This window comes from Balaenoptera ricei, unplaced genomic scaffold, assembly GCF_028023285.1.
Source record: "Balaenoptera ricei isolate mBalRic1 unplaced genomic scaffold, mBalRic1.hap2 scaffold_417, whole genome shotgun sequence".
NCBI classification, from domain to species: domain Eukaryota; kingdom Metazoa; phylum Chordata; class Mammalia; order Artiodactyla; family Balaenopteridae; genus Balaenoptera; species Balaenoptera ricei.
In genome coordinates this window covers 86,192-102,908 of record NW_026777618.1, presented here as the reverse complement: position 1 = coordinate 102,908, position 16,717 = coordinate 86,192, and the positions used below count along the sequence as shown (strand labels likewise).

The 16,717-nt window shown below is 55.3% G+C and overlaps 9 non-coding genes across 9 annotated transcripts; all 9 read left to right on the top strand.

Annotated features, from left to right (window-relative positions):
- Nucleotides 1-2,259: 2,259 nt before the first annotated feature.
- On the top strand, nucleotides 2,260-2,351 carry LOC132358818 (small nucleolar RNA SNORD116). The gene has a single exon (XR_009500560.1). It is a non-coding gene; the product is annotated as a small nucleolar RNA SNORD116 (small nucleolar RNA).
- A 389-nt stretch (nucleotides 2,352-2,740) lies between these two features.
- On the top strand, nucleotides 2,741-2,832 carry LOC132358880 (small nucleolar RNA SNORD116). Its single transcript, XR_009500619.1, has one exon. It is a non-coding gene; the product is annotated as a small nucleolar RNA SNORD116 (small nucleolar RNA).
- A 2,429-nt stretch (nucleotides 2,833-5,261) lies between these two features.
- Nucleotides 5,262-5,353, top strand: LOC132358845 (small nucleolar RNA SNORD116). The gene has a single exon (XR_009500584.1). It is a non-coding gene; the product is annotated as a small nucleolar RNA SNORD116 (small nucleolar RNA).
- A 2,448-nt stretch (nucleotides 5,354-7,801) lies between these two features.
- LOC132358817 (small nucleolar RNA SNORD116) lies at nucleotides 7,802-7,893 on the top strand. The gene has a single exon (XR_009500559.1). It is a non-coding gene; the product is annotated as a small nucleolar RNA SNORD116 (small nucleolar RNA).
- A 389-nt stretch (nucleotides 7,894-8,282) lies between these two features.
- LOC132358879 (small nucleolar RNA SNORD116) lies at nucleotides 8,283-8,374 on the top strand. Its single transcript, XR_009500618.1, has one exon. It is a non-coding gene; the product is annotated as a small nucleolar RNA SNORD116 (small nucleolar RNA).
- A 2,429-nt stretch (nucleotides 8,375-10,803) lies between these two features.
- Nucleotides 10,804-10,895, top strand: LOC132358844 (small nucleolar RNA SNORD116). Its single transcript, XR_009500583.1, has one exon. It is a non-coding gene; the product is annotated as a small nucleolar RNA SNORD116 (small nucleolar RNA).
- A 2,448-nt stretch (nucleotides 10,896-13,343) lies between these two features.
- LOC132358816 (small nucleolar RNA SNORD116) lies at nucleotides 13,344-13,435 on the top strand. Its single transcript, XR_009500558.1, has one exon. It is a non-coding gene; the product is annotated as a small nucleolar RNA SNORD116 (small nucleolar RNA).
- Nucleotides 13,436-13,824: 389 nt separating this feature from the next.
- LOC132358878 (small nucleolar RNA SNORD116) lies at nucleotides 13,825-13,916 on the top strand. The gene has a single exon (XR_009500617.1). It is a non-coding gene; the product is annotated as a small nucleolar RNA SNORD116 (small nucleolar RNA).
- A 2,429-nt stretch (nucleotides 13,917-16,345) lies between these two features.
- On the top strand, nucleotides 16,346-16,437 carry LOC132358843 (small nucleolar RNA SNORD116). The gene has a single exon (XR_009500582.1). It is a non-coding gene; the product is annotated as a small nucleolar RNA SNORD116 (small nucleolar RNA).
- The last annotated feature ends 280 nt before the right edge of the window (nucleotides 16,438-16,717 follow it).

Below are 16,717 nucleotides of genomic sequence, written 5' to 3'. Positions count from 1 at the left end.
GTCTAGCCAGGACTGCTGTCCCCTGCCACGGTTCAGCATGCAGGTAGGAGAGGAAGCGTGAGCCATTGCTCGTCCTGCCACCTGCACTTGAGTTCTACAGGCTGCCCCCACCTGCTGGTCATTGCCTTGTGGCCTCAAAGAAACAGAAGTCTGTAGGCTCAGGGTCAGAACAGGATTCCAGGCCTAGGGCAGGCTTCTTTGTCATGTTCTGCTTGGGAGACCAGATGCAGTTTAGGTTTCTCCTGCTGAGGGGAGAAATCAAATGGGCCACTGTTCCTGGGAGTTTGGCCAATCTGATGGCTCCTCCTCGGGTTGTGTCCTGCTTGTGTGTGCTGTGTGAAGGGGCTGGAAAATGCCTTAGTCAAACTTGGTCACGGCAAGCTTCTTTGGTGAGGGGTGGCTCTGGCATCTTGCCGTGACACGTTGGGATCCCGGTGGAGAGAGAGTAAGGCAAGGCGAGTGAAAGAGACACGTGAGATGGCTGGCTAAGCCCACAGGTTTACTGGTGGGTGGATAGATCGACGGTGGCCATGGGGTTCCCGGAACACATTTGGGATTCCCTCAGGAGCATCTGGAGGCACGTGTAGGGAGGGAATACGGGAGCACATTTGTGGACTGTCCCGCCTCTTTCCTCTCCCTGGTCGATTTGCTTCATGGCGGGTTCTTGTGCCAGCGAATGGTTGCCTTCATGGCACAGTATGGTGTCTTCTCATGGGGGCCGATTTGGAGGCCTTGGGGTGTTTTGTCCCTGTCTGACCACGTTCCCCCTGTGTTGAAGATGTGAAGGTGTTCCTGAGGACAGCCAGGCATCGTTTCTATACCCGGCCCACATAGCGTTCCCTGAGGATTGGAGCTCTACCCGGAGGTCATTGGGTGCCACCGTGCAGAAACAAGGGAGTTGGCTGCCAAGGAAAGGCTGCAGGTTTAAGGGCAGGAGAGGATGTGTGGTGTGGGTGTCATTTTTCCTGCCACCCGCTGGTGCGTCGAGACTGTGGTAACCGGCGAGCCTGGCCACAGGCTAGACAAGTCATACCGGTTCAAGTGTCTAGGCTGTTGTCTGGGTTCTGTCGTTGCATGGCTGTGGGTAACAAGTTGCTTGTAGAGGACCTGGGCCTCAGGGTTTCCCCAATGTCACGTCACTGATGGGCCCAGAGGGTGAAAGTACCAGACACCACTGCAAGTTACACAATTGCTGCAAGGGTTTGCCCCGCCACGTTGGGCGTCGGAATGGTTCCGATGCCATTAGCTTTGTGTGTGGGCCAAGGGTAGGTTGCCAGTCTTGGCAGCAGGCCAGGAAGTCTGGCTGCAGGTGAATCTCCATTGTTCAGTCCAGGAGTTCCTCTGGTGCGTTTTGTCACCGGTCCCTACAAGCTGCTTTTGTTGGAGGTCGTCCCATTTGGCCAAGGGCCGTTCCCTTGTGGAAGATCTCAGGGACCACATTTCCCCTTGAGGGTGAATCCATTGTGTGGAAGCGTATGCGCCAGGAGTGGTTTCGTTCCCCAGAGGGCAGTGGCTCTTACGCTGAGTAATCCCAGTTCCCCTGAGGGTGTCTCAGCAGTTCAGGATGACATCCTTATGCTGTGTCGGCGGGGAGGTGGCTCAGGCAGGAAAGTTCAAGGCCCATACCGGGGCGTTGATGGACGACTGTGCTCTTTGTGCTGATGCCCGTGCGCTCTGAAGGCATCTGTGCCACGATGCATTCACGTTTGGCTGTGGACACACAGACATGATGGACTGCAAATGAAATGTTGAGGGGAGATATAGCGCACGTCGGTGGGTGGTATCACCCTTTGCCTCTGTGCGCCCGTTCACTTTTCTCAAACATCCCTGTGTTCTGTCACCCTGAGGCATGTGGTGGAGTGCCAGGGAACAAACACCTGCAGCAGCATTGGGCCCTCTGTATAGTCCATGATACCTGGCGAAGTGAGGAGAGTGCGGCAAGGTGAGGCAAGTCAAGGCAAAAGAGTCTCAGCGTGGTTTTGGCGTGAAGTCCTTGAGGCTCCTCGTAGGAACCTTGTGGTGGTGAGTGGAACTTCTTTGCAGAAACCTAGATGTTTGGCCACGGGGACTTGTGCACTGAGACTACACCCTCACCTTCTTGGCTCTTGCAGGGGAACCCCAGATCTGATGCCATGATCCTTAGCTCCATTTGCAGCCCCGTGGGTCGCCTCTGGCCACTCCTGACTGCTGACATGATTGAGATCGGTGGCTGCCCCGCAGTGGAGCCTGCGACTTTGAACGTGCAGCCTTTGAGCAGGTGGATTGATGATGACTCCCATAAATGCACTGCTTGGAACTCTGAACAAATGAATGGGTCTCAGGTTTCTCCGCGGTCATGTCACTGACGGGCCTGGGGGCGAAAATACAAGGCGCCAGGGCAAGTAACCCAGTTGCTGCAAGGGTTTGCCCTGCCAGTTTGGGCATTGGAATATCTCCAATGCCAATAGCTTTCTGTGTGATCCAAGGGCATCGCCTCTGGCTCGACAAGGTTCCTGGTAGAAACCTTGTGGGGGTAAACGGAACTTCTTTGAAGAAACCTAGAAGTTTGGCCACGGGGACTTGTGCCACGAGACTACACCGTCACATTCTGGGCTCTTCCTGGGGCACCCGAGCTCCGATGCCCTGAGACGTGGGTGCACTTCCTGCCCCGTGGCTCGAGTCTGGCCGCTCCCTACTGCTGAGAGGATTGAGCTTGCTGACAGTCCGCGACTTTGCACGTCCAGCCTTTGAGCAGGAGCGTGGATCAGTGAGGACTCCCATAAATGCATTCCTTGGAAATCTAAACAGAATGAATGAGCAATACCTACCGTCTTCTCATCCTAACTGAGGTCCAGCACGTGGCTCCCAAAGGAAAATTAGGGAGAGGTCCATGTTGCATTTGCTACTGTGGGCGTGTGCAGCAACATTGTTCAAGTGGAGGGTGGCGGGCTTCTCGTGCAGAAAGAGCCATGTGGAAAGGAGCCTGGGATGTCCATCTACGTGGGAAGGCTAAGGACAACTTGACGTCTCTGGGCACCTGAGTCTAGCCAGAACTGCTATCCCCTGCCGCGGTCAGCGTGCGGGTGCGAAAGGAAGCGTGAGCCACTGGTACTCCTCTGGCTTGCCATTGAGATCTACAGGCCACCCTCAAGCTCAGGTCGTTGCCTTGTTCCCGCAAGGAAACAGAAGTCTCTGCACTCAGGGTCAGAGAAGGAGTCCTGGCCAGGCCAGGCGTCTATGTCATGTTCAGCTTGGGAGGTGGGATATAGTTTAGGTTTGCCCTGATGGTCGGGGGAAATCAAATGGGCCACTGTCCCCGGGATTTGGGCGACGCTGATGGCGCCTCCTTGGGTTGTGTCCTGCTTGTGTGTTGTGTGTGGAGAGTTTGGAAAGTGCCTTAGGCAAATCCAGGGGATATCAAGCTACTTAGGTGAGGGGTGGATTCGTTTGGATCCTGGTGGAGAGAGCAAGGCAAGGCAAGCGGGAAATACACGGGAGAGTGTTGACTAAGCCCACAGGCTTACTGTTGGGTGGATAGATCGGTATGGGTGGATATGTCGGTGGACATAGGGTTCCCGGAACTCTTTTGGGATATCTTCAGGAGCATTTGGAGCCCCGTGTAGGGAAGGAATACAGGTGCACATTCGTGGACCATCCCAACCTTTTCCTCTCCTTTCTCAATGTGCTTCACGGCGGGTCCTTGTTCCAGCGAATGGTGCCTTCACGGCACAGTATGGTGTCTTCTCACTGGGACCGATTTGGAGCCGTTGGGATGTTTTGTCCCTGTGTGGCCTCATTGCCCCTATGTTGAGGATGTTAAGGTGTTCCTTAGGACAGCCCAGCGTCATTGCTATACCAGGTCGGCATAGCATTCCCTGAGGTTTGGAGCTCTTCCCGGAGGTCTTTGGGCCCAACCATGCAGTAAGAAGGGAGTCGGCCGCCAAGGCAACGCTACAGGTTTAAGGGCTGGAGTGAATGTGTGCTGCAGGGGTCATTTTGTCCTGCCACCTTCTGGTGCTGCGAGCCTGTGATCTCCAGCATGCATGGCTTCAAGCCAGAGAAGCCATGCCGGTTCAAGGGTCCAGGATGTTGGGTGCGTTCTCTCATTGCACGGCTGTGGGTGACACGTTGGTTCTGGAGGACCTGGGTCTCATGGTTTCTCCAAGGTCTTGTCCTTGAAGGGAAGAATGCGAATGTGCAAGGTGCTACGATAAGTTACCCAGTTGCTGCAAGTGTTTGGCCCGCCATTTTGGGCATTGGAATGGCTCCCTTGCCATTAGCTTTGGTTGCGGTCCTAGGGAAGTTCCTCTGGCTTGGCAGGAGACCAGGAAGTATGCCTGCTGGTGAGTCTCCCTTGATCAGTCCAGGGGTTCTTCAGGTGCCCTTTGTCACGGGTCCCTTCGAGCCGCTTTTGATGGAGGTCGTCTTATTCAGCCAAGGGCCCTTCCCTTATGGAAGATCTCTCCCCTTGAGGGCGTGTCCACTGTGTTTAATCATAAGGGCCAAACGCGTGTTTGTTCCCATAGAGGGCACTTGCTCTTAGGCTGAGGGGGCACAGTTGTCCTGAGGGTGTCTCAGGGGATCAGGAAGACATCCTTTTGCTGTGATGGAGGGCAGATTGCTCAGGAGAGGAATTTCAGGGCCCGAGACCAGGGGGTTGTTGGTCGGTGGCACTCTTTGTCCTGATGGCCGCACGCTCTGAAGGCGCCAGTGCCACGATGCTTTCACGTTTGCCTGCGGACACACAGGCAAGATGGACAGTAAATGAAATGTTGAGGAGAGATAGAACACACAATGCTGGGTGGTATCGCCCTTTCCCTCGGTGCGCCTGTGCACCCTCCTCAAGCATGCGTGTGTTCTCTCACCCCGAGCCAGGTGGAATGCCAGGGAAGGAATGCCAGCAGCAGCCTGGGGCCATCCGTATAATCCCTGATACCCGTTGAAGTGAGGACGGTGTGGCAAGGCGAGGCCAGCCGAAGGAGTCTCAGAGGGGTGTTGGCGTGCATTCCATGAGGATCCTGCTTTAACCCTTGTTGCGGTAAGCGACACTTCTTTGCTAAACCTAAAGGTTTGGCGATGGGAACGTGTGCACCGGGGCTACACCCTCACCTTCTGGTCTTTTCTCGGGGAACACGAGCTTTGATGCCCTGAGAACTGGCTGCATTTCCTGACCCGTGGCTCGGCTCTGCTGGCCACTTCCGTAACGCTGATATGATTCAGCTCGCTGGCCGTCCCATGGTGGAATCTGCAACTTTGCATGTCCACCGTTTGAGCATGTGCTTGGATCGATGATGACTCCCACAAATGCATTCCTTGGAAATCTGAACAAAATGAGTGAGAAATCCCTACCGTCTCCTCGTTGGAACTGAGGTCCAGCACGTGGCTCCCCAAAGGAAAGTAGGGAGAGGTTCACGTTGCATTTGCGGCCGTGGGTGTCTACAGCCACGTTGCTCAAGTTGAGGGTTGTGGTCATCTCCTGGGGAGAAGAGCCATTGGGAAAGGAGCCTGGGATGCCAATCCAGGTGGGAAGGCTTGGGACAGCGTGCCGTCTCTGGGTTCCTTGGTCTAGCCAGGACTGCTGTCCCCTGCCACGGTTCAGCATGCAGGTAGGAGAGGAAGCGTGAGCCATTGCTCGTCCTGCCACCTGCACTTGAGTTCTACAGGCTGCCCCCACCTGCTGGTCATTGCCTTGTGGCCTCAAAGAAACAGAAGTCTGTAGGCTCAGGGTCAGAACAGGATTCCAGGCCTAGGGCAGGCTTCTTTGTCATGTTCTGCTTGGGAGACCAGATGCAGTTTAGGTTTCTCCTGCTGAGGGGAGAAATCAAATGGGCCACTGTTCCTGGGAGTTTGGCCAATCTGATGGCTCCTCCTCGGGTTGTGTCCTGCTTGTGTGTGCTGTGTGAAGGGGCTGGAAAATGCCTTAGTCAAACTTGGTCACGGCAAGCTTCTTTGGTGAGGGGTGGCTCTGGCATCTTGCCGTGACACGTTGGGATCCCGGTGGAGAGAGAGTAAGGCAAGGCGAGTGAAAGAGCCACGTGAGATGGCTGGCTAAGCCCACAGGTTTACTGGTGGGTGGATAGATCGACGGTGGCCATGGGGTTCCCGGAACACATTTGGGATTCCCTCAGGAGCATCTGGAGGCACGTGTAGGGAGGGAATACGGGAGCACATTTGTGGACTGTCCCGCCTCTTTCCTCTCCCTGGTCGATTTGCTTCATGGCGGGTTCTTGTGCCAGCGAATGGTTGCCTTCATGGCACAGTATGGTGTCTTCTCATGGGGGCCGATTTGGAGGCCTTGGGGTGTTTTGTCCCTGTCTGACCACGTTCCCCCTGTGTTGAAGATGTGAAGGTGTTCCTGAGGACAGCCAGGCATCGTTTCTATACCCGGCCCACATAGCGTTCCCTGAGGATTGGAGCTCTACCCGGAGGTCATTGGGTGCCACCGTGCAGAAACAAGGGAGTTGGCTGCCAAGGAAAGGCTGCAGGTTTAAGGGCAGGAGAGGATGTGTGGTGTGGGTGTCATTTTTCCTGCCACCCGCTGGTGCGTCGAGACTGTGGTAACCGGCGAGCCTGGCCACAGGCTAGACAAGTCATACCGGTTCAAGTGTCTAGGCTGTTGTCTGGGTTCTGTCGTTGCATGGCTGTGGGTAACAAGTTGCTTGTAGAGGACCTGGGCCTCAGGGTTTCCCCAATGTCACGTCACTGATGGGCCCAGAGGGTGAAAGTACCAGACACCACTGCAAGTTACACAATTGCTGCAAGGGTTTGCCCCGCCACGTTGGGCGTCGGAATGGTTCCGATGCCATTAGCTTTGTGTGTGGGCCAAGGGTAGGTTGCCAGTCTTGGCAGCAGGCCAGGAAGTCTGGCTGCAGGTGAATCTCCATTGTTCAGTCCAGGAGTTCCTCTGGTGCGTTTTGTCACCGGTCCCTACAAGCTGCTTTTGTTGGAGGTCGTCCCATTTGGCCAAGGGCCGTTCCCTTGTGGAAGATCTCAGGGACCACATTTCCCCTTGAGGGTGAATCCATTGTGTGGAAGCGTATGCGCCAGGAGTGGTTTGGTTCCCCAGAGGGCAGTGGCTCTTACGCTGAGTAATCCCAGTTCCCCTGAGGGTGTCTCAGCAGTTCAGGATGACATCCTTATGCTGTGTCGGCGGGGAGGTGGCTCAGGCAGGAAAGTTCAAGGCCCATACCGGGGCGTTGATGGACGACTGTGCTCTTTGTGCTGATGCCCGTGCGCTCTGAAGGCATCTGTGCCACGATGCATTCACGTTTGGCTGTGGACACACAGACATGATGGACTGCAAATGAAATGTTGAGGGGAGATATAGCGCACGTCGGTGGGCGGTATCACCCTTTGCCTCTGTGCGCCCGTTCACTTTTCTCAAACATCCCTGTGTTCTGTCACCCTGAGGCATGTGGTGGAGTGCCAGGGAACAAACACCTGCAGCAGCATTGGGCCCTCTGTATAGTCCATGATACCTGGCGAAGTGAGGAGAGTGCGGCAAGGTGAGGCAAGTCAAGGCAAAAGAGTCTCAGCGTGGTTTTGGCGTGAAGTCCTTGAGGCTCCTCGTAGGAACCTTGTGGTGGTGAGTGGAACTTCTTTGCAGAAACCTAGATGTTTGGCCACGGGGACTTGTGCACTGAGACTACACCCTCACCTTCTTGGCTCTTGCAGGGGAACCCCAGATCTGATGCCATGATCCTTAGCTCCATTTGCAGCCCCGTGGGTCGCCTCTGGCCACTCCTGACTGCTGACATGATTGAGATCGGTGGCTGCCCCGCAGTGGAGCCTGCGACTTTGAACGTGCAGCCTTTGAGCAGGTGGATTGATGATGACTCCCATAAATGCACTGCTTGGAACTCTGAACAAATGAATGGGTCTCAGGTTTCTCCGCGGTCATGTCACTGACGGGCCTGGGGGCGAAAATACAAGGCGCCAGGGCAAGTAACCCAGTTGCTGCAAGGGTTTGCCCTGCCAGTTTGGGCATTGGAATATCTCCAATGCCAATAGCTTTCTGTGTGATCCAAGGGCATCGCCTCTGGCTCGACAAGGTTCCTGGTAGAAACCTTGTGGGGGTAAACGGAACTTCTTTGAAGAAACCTAGAAGTTTGGCCACGGGGACTTGTGCCACGAGACTACACCGTCACATTCTGGGCTCTTCCTGGGGCACCCGAGCTCCGATGCCCTGAGACGTGGGTGCACTTCCTGCCCCGTGGCTCGAGTCTGGCCGCTCCCTACTGCTGAGAGGATTGAGCTTGCTGACAGTCCGCGACTTTGCACGTCCAGCCTTTGAGCAGGAGCGTGGATCAGTGAGGACTCCCATAAATGCATTCCTTGGAAATCTAAACAGAATGAATGAGCAATACCTACCGTCTTCTCATCCTAACTGAGGTCCAGCACGTGGCTCCCAAAGGAAAATTAGGGAGAGGTCCATGTTGCATTTGCTACTGTGGGCGTGCGCAGCAACATTGTTCAAGTGGAGGGTGGCGGGCTTCTCGTGCAGAAAGAGCCATGTGGAAAGGAGCCTGGGATGTCCATCTACGTGGGAAGGCTAAGGACAACTTGACGTCTCTGGGCACCTGAGTCTAGCCAGAACTGCTATCCCCTGCCGCGGTCAGCGTGCGGGTGCGAAAGGAAGCGTGAGCCACTGGTACTCCTCTGGCTTGCCATTGAGATCTACAGGCCACCCTCAAGCTCAGGTCGTTGCCTTGTTCCCGCAAGGAAACAGAAGTCTCTGCACTCAGGGTCAGAGAAGGAGTCCTGGCCAGGCCAGGCGTCTATGTCATGTTCAGCTTGGGAGGTGGGATATAGTTTAGGTTTGCCCTGATGGTCGGGGGAAATCAAATGGGCCACTGTCCCCGGGATTTGGGCGACGCTGATGGCGCCTCCTTGGGTTGTGTCCTGCTTGTGTGTTGTGTGTGGAGAGTTTGGAAAGTGCCTTAGGCAAATCCAGGGGATATCAAGCTACTTAGGTGAGGGGTGGATTCGTTTGGATCCTGGTGGAGAGAGCAAGGCAAGGCAAGCGGGAAATACACGGGAGAGTGTTGACTAAGCCCACAGGCTTACTGTTGGGTGGATAGATCGGTATGGGTGGATATGTCGGTGGACATAGGGTTCCCGGAACTCTTTTGGGATATCTTCAGGAGCATTTGGAGCCCCGTGTAGGGAAGGAATACAGGTGCACATTCGTGGACCATCCCAACCTTTTCCTCTCCTTTCTCAATGTGCTTCACGGCGGGTCCTTGTTCCAGCGAATGGTGCCTTCACGGCACAGTATGGTGTCTTCTCACTGGGACCGATTTGGAGCCGTTGGGATGTTTTGTCCCTGTGTGGCCTCATTGCCCCTATGTTGAGGATGTTAAGGTGTTCCTTAGGACAGCCCAGCGTCATTGCTATACCAGGTCGGCATAGCATTCCCTGAGGTTTGGAGCTCTTCCCGGAGGTCTTTGGGCCCAACCATGCAGTAAGAAGGGAGTCGGCCGCCAAGGCAACGCTACAGGTTTAAGGGCTGGAGTGAATGTGTGCTGCAGGGGTCATTTTGTCCTGCCACCTTCTGGTGCTGCGAGCCTGTGATCTCCAGCATGCATGGCTTCAAGCCAGAGAAGCCATGCCGGTTCAAGGGTCCAGGATGTTGGGTGCGTTCTCTCATTGCACGGCTGTGGGTGACACGTTGGTTCTGGAGGACCTGGGTCTCATGGTTTCTCCAAGGTCTTGTCCTTGAAGGGAAGAATGCGAATGTGCAAGGTGCTACAATAAGTTACCCAGTTGCTGCAAGTGTTTGGCCCGCCATTTTGGGCATTGGAATGGCTCCCTTGCCATTAGCTTTGGTTGCGGTCCTAGGGAAGTTCCTCTGGCTTGGCAGGAGACCAGGAAGTATGCCTGCTGGTGAGTCTCCCTTGATCAGTCCAGGGGTTCTTCAGGTGCCCTTTGTCACGGGTCCCTTCGAGCCGCTTTTGATGGAGGTCGTCTTATTCAGCCAAGGGCCCTTCCCTTATGGAAGATCTCTCCCCTTGAGGGCGTGTCCACTGTGTTTAATCATAAGGGCCAAACGCGTGTTTGTTCCCATAGAGGGCACTTGCTCTTAGGCTGAGGGGGCACAGTTGTCCTGAGGGTGTCTCAGGGGATCAGGAAGACATCCTTTTGCTGTGATGGAGGGCAGATTGCTCAGGAGAGGAATTTCAGGGCCCGAGACCAGGGGGTTGTTGGTCGGTGGCACTCTTTGTCCTGATGGCCGCACGCTCTGAAGGCGCCAGTGCCACGATGCTTTCACGTTTGCCTGCGGACACACAGGCAAGATGGACAGTAAATGAAATGTTGAGGAGAGATAGAACACACAATGCTGGGTGGTATCGCCCTTTCCCTCGGTGCGCCTGTGCACCCTCCTCAAGCATGCGTGTGTTCTCTCACCCCGAGCCAGGTGGAATGCCAGGGAAGGAATGCCAGCAGCAGCCTGGGGCCATCCGTATAATCCCTGATACCCGTTGAAGTGAGGACGGTGTGGCAAGGCGAGGCCAGCCGAAGGAGTCTCAGAGGGGTGTTGGCGTGCATTCCATGAGGATCCTGCTTTAACCCTTGTTGCGGTAAGCGACACTTCTTTGCTAAACCTAAAGGTTTGGCGATGGGAACGTGTGCACCGGGGCTACACCCTCACCTTCTGGTCTTTTCTCGGGGAACACGAGCTTTGATGCCCTGAGAACTGGCTGCATTTCCTGACCCGTGGCTCGGCTCTGCTGGCCACTTCCGTAACGCTGATATGATTCAGCTCGCTGGCCGTCCCATGGTGGAATCTGCAACTTTGCATGTCCACCGTTTGAGCATGTGCTTGGATCGATGATGACTCCCACAAATGCATTCCTTGGAAATCTGAACAAAATGAGTGAGAAATCCCTACCGTCTCCTCGTTGGAACTGAGGTCCAGCACGTGGCTCCCCAAAGGAAAGTAGGGAGAGGTTCACGTTGCATTTGCGGCCGTGGGTGTCTACAGCCACGTTGTTCAAGTTGAGGGTTGTGGTCATCTCCTGGGGAGAAGAGCCATTGGGAAAGGAGCCTGGGATGCCAATCCAGGTGGGAAGGCTTGGGACAGCGTGCCGTCTCTGGGTTCCTTGGTCTAGCCAGGACTGCTGTCCCCTGCCACGGTTCAGCATGCAGGTAGGAGAGGAAGCGTGAGCCATTGCTCGTCCTGCCACCTGCACTTGAGTTCTACAGGCTGCCCCCACCTGCTGGTCATTGCCTTGTGGCCTCAAAGAAACAGAAGTCTGTAGGCTCAGGGTCAGAACAGGATTCCAGGCCTAGGGCAGGCTTCTTTGTCATGTTCTGCTTGGGAGACCAGATGCAGTTTAGGTTTCTCCTGCTGAGGGGAGAAATCAAATGGGCCACTGTTCCTGGGAGTTTGGCCAATCTGATGGCTCCTCCTCGGGTTGTGTCCTGCTTGTGTGTGCTGTGTGAAGGGGCTGGAAAATGCCTTAGTCAAACTTGGTCACGGCAAGCTTCTTTGGTGAGGGGTGGCTCTGGCATCTTGCCGTGACACGTTGGGATCCCGGTGGAGAGAGAGTAAGGCAAGGCGAGTGAAAGAGACACGTGAGATGGCTGGCTAAGCCCACAGGTTTACTGGTGGGTGGATAGATCGACGGTGGCCATGGGGTTCCCGGAACACATTTGGGATTCCCTCAGGAGCATCTGGAGGCACGTGTAGGGAGGGAATACGGGAGCACATTTGTGGACTGTCCCGCCTCTTTCCTCTCCCTGGTCGATTTGCTTCATGGCGGGTTCTTGTGCCAGCGAATGGTTGCCTTCATGGCACAGTATGGTGTCTTCTCATGGGGGCCGATTTGGAGGCCTTGGGGTGTTTTGTCCCTGTCTGACCACGTTCCCCCTGTGTTGAAGATGTGAAGGTGTTCCTGAGGACAGCCAGGCATCGTTTCTATACCCGGCCCACATAGCGTTCCCTGAGGATTGGAGCTCTACCCGGAGGTCATTGGGTGCCACCGTGCAGAAACAAGGGAGTTGGCTGCCAAGGAAAGGCTGCAGGTTTAAGGGCAGGAGAGGATGTGTGGTGTGGGTGTCATTTTTCCTGCCACCCGCTGGTGCGTCGAGACTGTGGTAACCGGCGAGCCTGGCCACAGGCTAGACAAGTCATACCGGTTCAAGTGTCTAGGCTGTTGTCTGGGTTCTGTCGTTGCATGGCTGTGGGTAACAAGTTGCTTGTAGAGGACCTGGGCCTCAGGGTTTCCCCAATGTCACGTCACTGATGGGCCCAGAGGGTGAAAGTACCAGACACCACTGCAAGTTACACAATTGCTGCAAGGGTTTGCCCCGCCACGTTGGGCGTCGGAATGGTTCCGATGCCATTAGCTTTGTGTGTGGGCCAAGGGTAGGTTGCCAGTCTTGGCAGCAGGCCAGGAAGTCTGGCTGCAGGTGAATCTCCATTGTTCAGTCCAGGAGTTCCTCTGGTGCGTTTTGTCACCGGTCCCTACAAGCTGCTTTTGTTGGAGGTCGTCCCATTTGGCCAAGGGCCGTTCCCTTGTGGAAGATCTCAGGGACCACATTTCCCCTTGAGGGTGAATCCATTGTGTGGAAGCGTATGCGCCAGGAGTGGTTTCGTTCCCCAGAGGGCAGTGGCTCTTACGCTGAGTAATCCCAGTTCCCCTGAGGGTGTCTCAGCAGTTCAGGATGACATCCTTATGCTGTGTCGGCGGGGAGGTGGCTCAGGCAGGAAAGTTCAAGGCCCATACCGGGGCGTTGATGGACGACTGTGCTCTTTGTGCTGATGCCCGTGCGCTCTGAAGGCATCTGTGCCACGATGCATTCACGTTTGGCTGTGGACACACAGACATGATGGACTGCAAATGAAATGTTGAGGGGAGATATAGCGCACGTCGGTGGGCGGTATCACCCTTTGCCTCTGTGCGCCCGTTCACTTTTCTCAAACATCCCTGTGTTCTGTCACCCTGAGGCATGTGGTGGAGTGCCAGGGAACAAACACCTGCAGCAGCATTGGGCCCTCTGTATAGTCCATGATACCTGGCGAAGTGAGGAGAGTGCGGCAAGGTGAGGCAAGTCAAGGCAAAAGAGTCTCAGCGTGGTTTTGGCGTGAAGTCCTTGAGGCTCCTCGTAGGAACCTTGTGGTGGTGAGTGGAACTTCTTTGCAGAAACCTAGATGTTTGGCCACGGGGACTTGTGCACTGAGACTACACCCTCACCTTCTTGGCTCTTGCAGGGGAACCCCAGATCTGATGCCATGATCCTTAGCTCCATTTGCAGCCCCGTGGGTCGCCTCTGGCCACTCCTGACTGCTGACATGATTGAGATCGGTGGCTGCCCCGCAGTGGAGCCTGCGACTTTGAACGTGCAGCCTTTGAGCAGGTGGATTGATGATGACTCCCATAAATGCACTGCTTGGAACTCTGAACAAATGAATGGGTCTCAGGTTTCTCCGCGGTCATGTCACTGACGGGCCTGGGGGCGAAAATACAAGGCGCCAGGGCAAGTAACCCAGTTGCTGCAAGGGTTTGCCCTGCCAGTTTGGGCATTGGAATATCTCCGATGCCAATAGCTTTCTGTGTGATCCAAGGGCATCACCTCTGGCTCGACAAGGTTCCTGGTAGAAACCTTGTGGGGGTAAACGGAACTTCTTTGAAGAAACCTAGAAGTTTGGCCACGGGGACTTGTGCCACGAGACTACACCGTCACATTCTGGGCTCTTCCTGGGGCACCCGAGCTCCGATGCCCTGAGACGTGGGTGCACTTCCTGCCCCGTGGCTCGAGTCTGGCCGCTCCCTACTGCTGAGAGGATTGAGCTTGCTGACAGTCCGCGACTTTGCACGTCCAGCCTTTGAGCAGGAGCGTGGATCAGTGAGGACTCCCATAAATGCATTCCTTGGAAATCTAAACAGAATGAATGAGCAATACCTACCGTCTTCTCATCCTAACTGAGGTCCAGCACGTGGCTCCCAAAGGAAAATTAGGGAGAGGTCCATGTTGCATTTGCTACTGTGGGCGTGCGCAGCAACATTGTTCAAGTGGAGGGTGGTGGGCTTCTCGTGCAGAAAGAGCCATGTGGAAAGGAGCCTGGGATGTCCATCTACGTGGGAAGGCTAAGGACAACTTGACGTCTCTGGGCACCTGAGTCTAGCCAGAACTGCTATCCCCTGCCGCGGTCAGCGTGCGGGTGCGAAAGGAAGCGTGAGCCACTGGTACTCCTCTGGCTTGCCATTGAGATCTACAGGCCACCCTCAAGCTCAGGTCGTTGCCTTGTTCCCGCAAGGAAACAGAAGTCTCTGCACTCAGGGTCAGAGAAGGAGTCCTGGCCAGGCCAGGCGTCTATGTCATGTTCAGCTTGGGAGGTGGGATATAGTTTAGGTTTGCCCTGATGGTCGGGGGAAATCAAATGGGCCACTGTCCCCGGGATTTGGGCGACGCTGATGGCGCCTCCTTGGGTTGTGTCCTGCTTGTGTGTTGTGTGTGGAGAGTTTGGAAAGTGCCTTAGGCAAATCCAGGGGATATCAAGCTACTTAGGTGAGGGGTGGATTCGTTTGGATCCTGGTGGAGAGAGCAAGGCAAGGCGAGCGGGAAATACACGGGAGAGTGTTGGCTAAGCCCACAGGCTTACTGTTGGGTGGATAGATCGGTATGGGTGGATATGTCGGTGGACATAGGGTTCCCGGAACTCTTTTGGGATATCTTCAGGAGCATTTGGAGCCCCGTGTAGGGAAGGAATACAGGTGCACATTCGTGGACCATCCCAACCTTTTCCTCTCCTTTCTCAATGTGCTTCACGGCGGGTCCTTGTTCCAGCGAATGGTGCCTTCACGGCACAGTATGGTGTCTTCTCACTGGGACCGATTTGGAGCCGTTGGGATGTTTTGTCCCTGTGTGGCCTCATTGCCCCTATGTTGAGGATGTTAAGGTGTTCCTTAGGACAGCCCAGCGTCATTGCTATACCAGGTCGGCATAGCATTCCCTGAGGTTTGGAGCTCTTCCCGGAGGTCTTTGGGCCCAACCATGCAGTAAGAAGGGAGTCGGCCGCCAAGGCAACGCTACAGGTTTAAGGGCTGGAGTGAATGTGTGCTGCAGGGGTCATTTTGTCCTGCCACCTTCTGGTGCTGCGAGCCTGTGATCTCCAGCATGCATGGCTTCAAGCCAGAGAAGCCATGCCGGTTCAAGGGTCCAGGATGTTGGGTGCGTTCTCTCATTGCACGGCTGTGGGTGACACGTTGGTTCTGGAGGACCTGGGTCTCATGGTTTCTCCAAGGTCTTGTCCTTGAAGGGAAGAATGCGAATGTGCAAGGTGCTACGATAAGTTACCCAGTTGCTGCAAGTGTTTGGCCCGCCATTTTGGGCATTGGAATGGCTCCCTTGCCATTAGCTTTGGTTGCGGTCCTAGGGAAGTTCCTCTGGCTTGGCAGGAGACCAGGAAGTATGCCTGCTGGTGAGTCTCCCTTGATCAGTCCAGGGGTTCTTCAGGTGCCCTTTGTCACGGGTCCCTTCGAGCCACTTTTGATGGAGGTCGTCTTATTCAGCCAAGGGCCCTTCCCTTATGGAAGATCTCTCCCCTTGAGGGCGTGTCCACTGTGTTTAATCATAAGGGCCAAACGCGTGTTTGTTCCCATAGAGGGCACTTGCTCTTAGGCTGAGGGGGCACAGTTGTCCTGAGGGTGTCTCAGGGGATCAGGAAGACATCCTTTTGCTGTGATGGAGGGCAGATTGCTCAGGAGAGGAATTTCAGGGCCCGAGACCAGGGGGTTGTTGGTCGGTGGCACTCTTTGTCCTGATGGCCGCACGCTCTGAAGGCGCCAGTGCCACGATGCTTTCACGTTTGCCTGCGGACACACAGGCAAGATGGACAGTAAATGAAATGTTGAGGAGAGATAGAACACACAATGCTGGGTGGTATCGCCCTTTCCCTCGGTGCGCCTGTGCACCCTCCTCAAGCATGCGTGTGTTCTCTCACCCAGAGCCAGGTGGAATGCCAGGGAAGGAATGCCAGCAGCAGCCTGGGGCCATCCGTATAATCCCTGATACCCGTTGAAGTGAGGACGGTGTGGCAAGGCGAGGCCAGCCGAAGGAGTCTCAGAGGGGTGTTGGCGTGCATTCCATGAGGATCCTGCTTTAAACCTTGTTGCGGTAAGCGACACTTCTTTGCCAAACCTAAAGGTTTGGCGATGGGAACGTGTGCACCGGGGCTACACCCTCACCTTCTGGTCTTTTCTCGGGGAACACGAGCTTTGATGCCCTGAGAACTGGCTGCATTTCCTGACCCGTGGCTCGGCTCTGCTGGCCACTTCCGTAACGCTGATATGATTCAGCTCGCTGGCCGTCCCATGGTGGAATCTGCAACTTTGCATGTCCACCGTTTGAGCATGTGCTTGGATCGATGATGACTCCCACAAATGCATTCCTTGGAAATCTGAACAAAATGAGTGAGAAATCCCTACCGTCTCCTCGTTGGAACTGAGGTCCAGCACGTGGCTCCCCAAAGGAAAGTAGGGAGAGGTTCACGTTGCATTTGCGGCCGTGGGTGTCTACAGCCACGTTGTTCAAGTTGAGGGTTGTGGTCATCTCCTGGGGAGAAGAGCCATTGGGAAAGGAGCCTGGGATGCCAATCCAGGTGGGAAGGCTTGGGACAGCGTGCCGTCTCTGGGTTCCTTGGTCTAGCCAGGACTGCTGTCCCCTGCCACGGTTCAGCATGCAGGTAGGAGAGGAAGCGTGAGCCATTGCTCATCCTGCCACCTGCACTTGA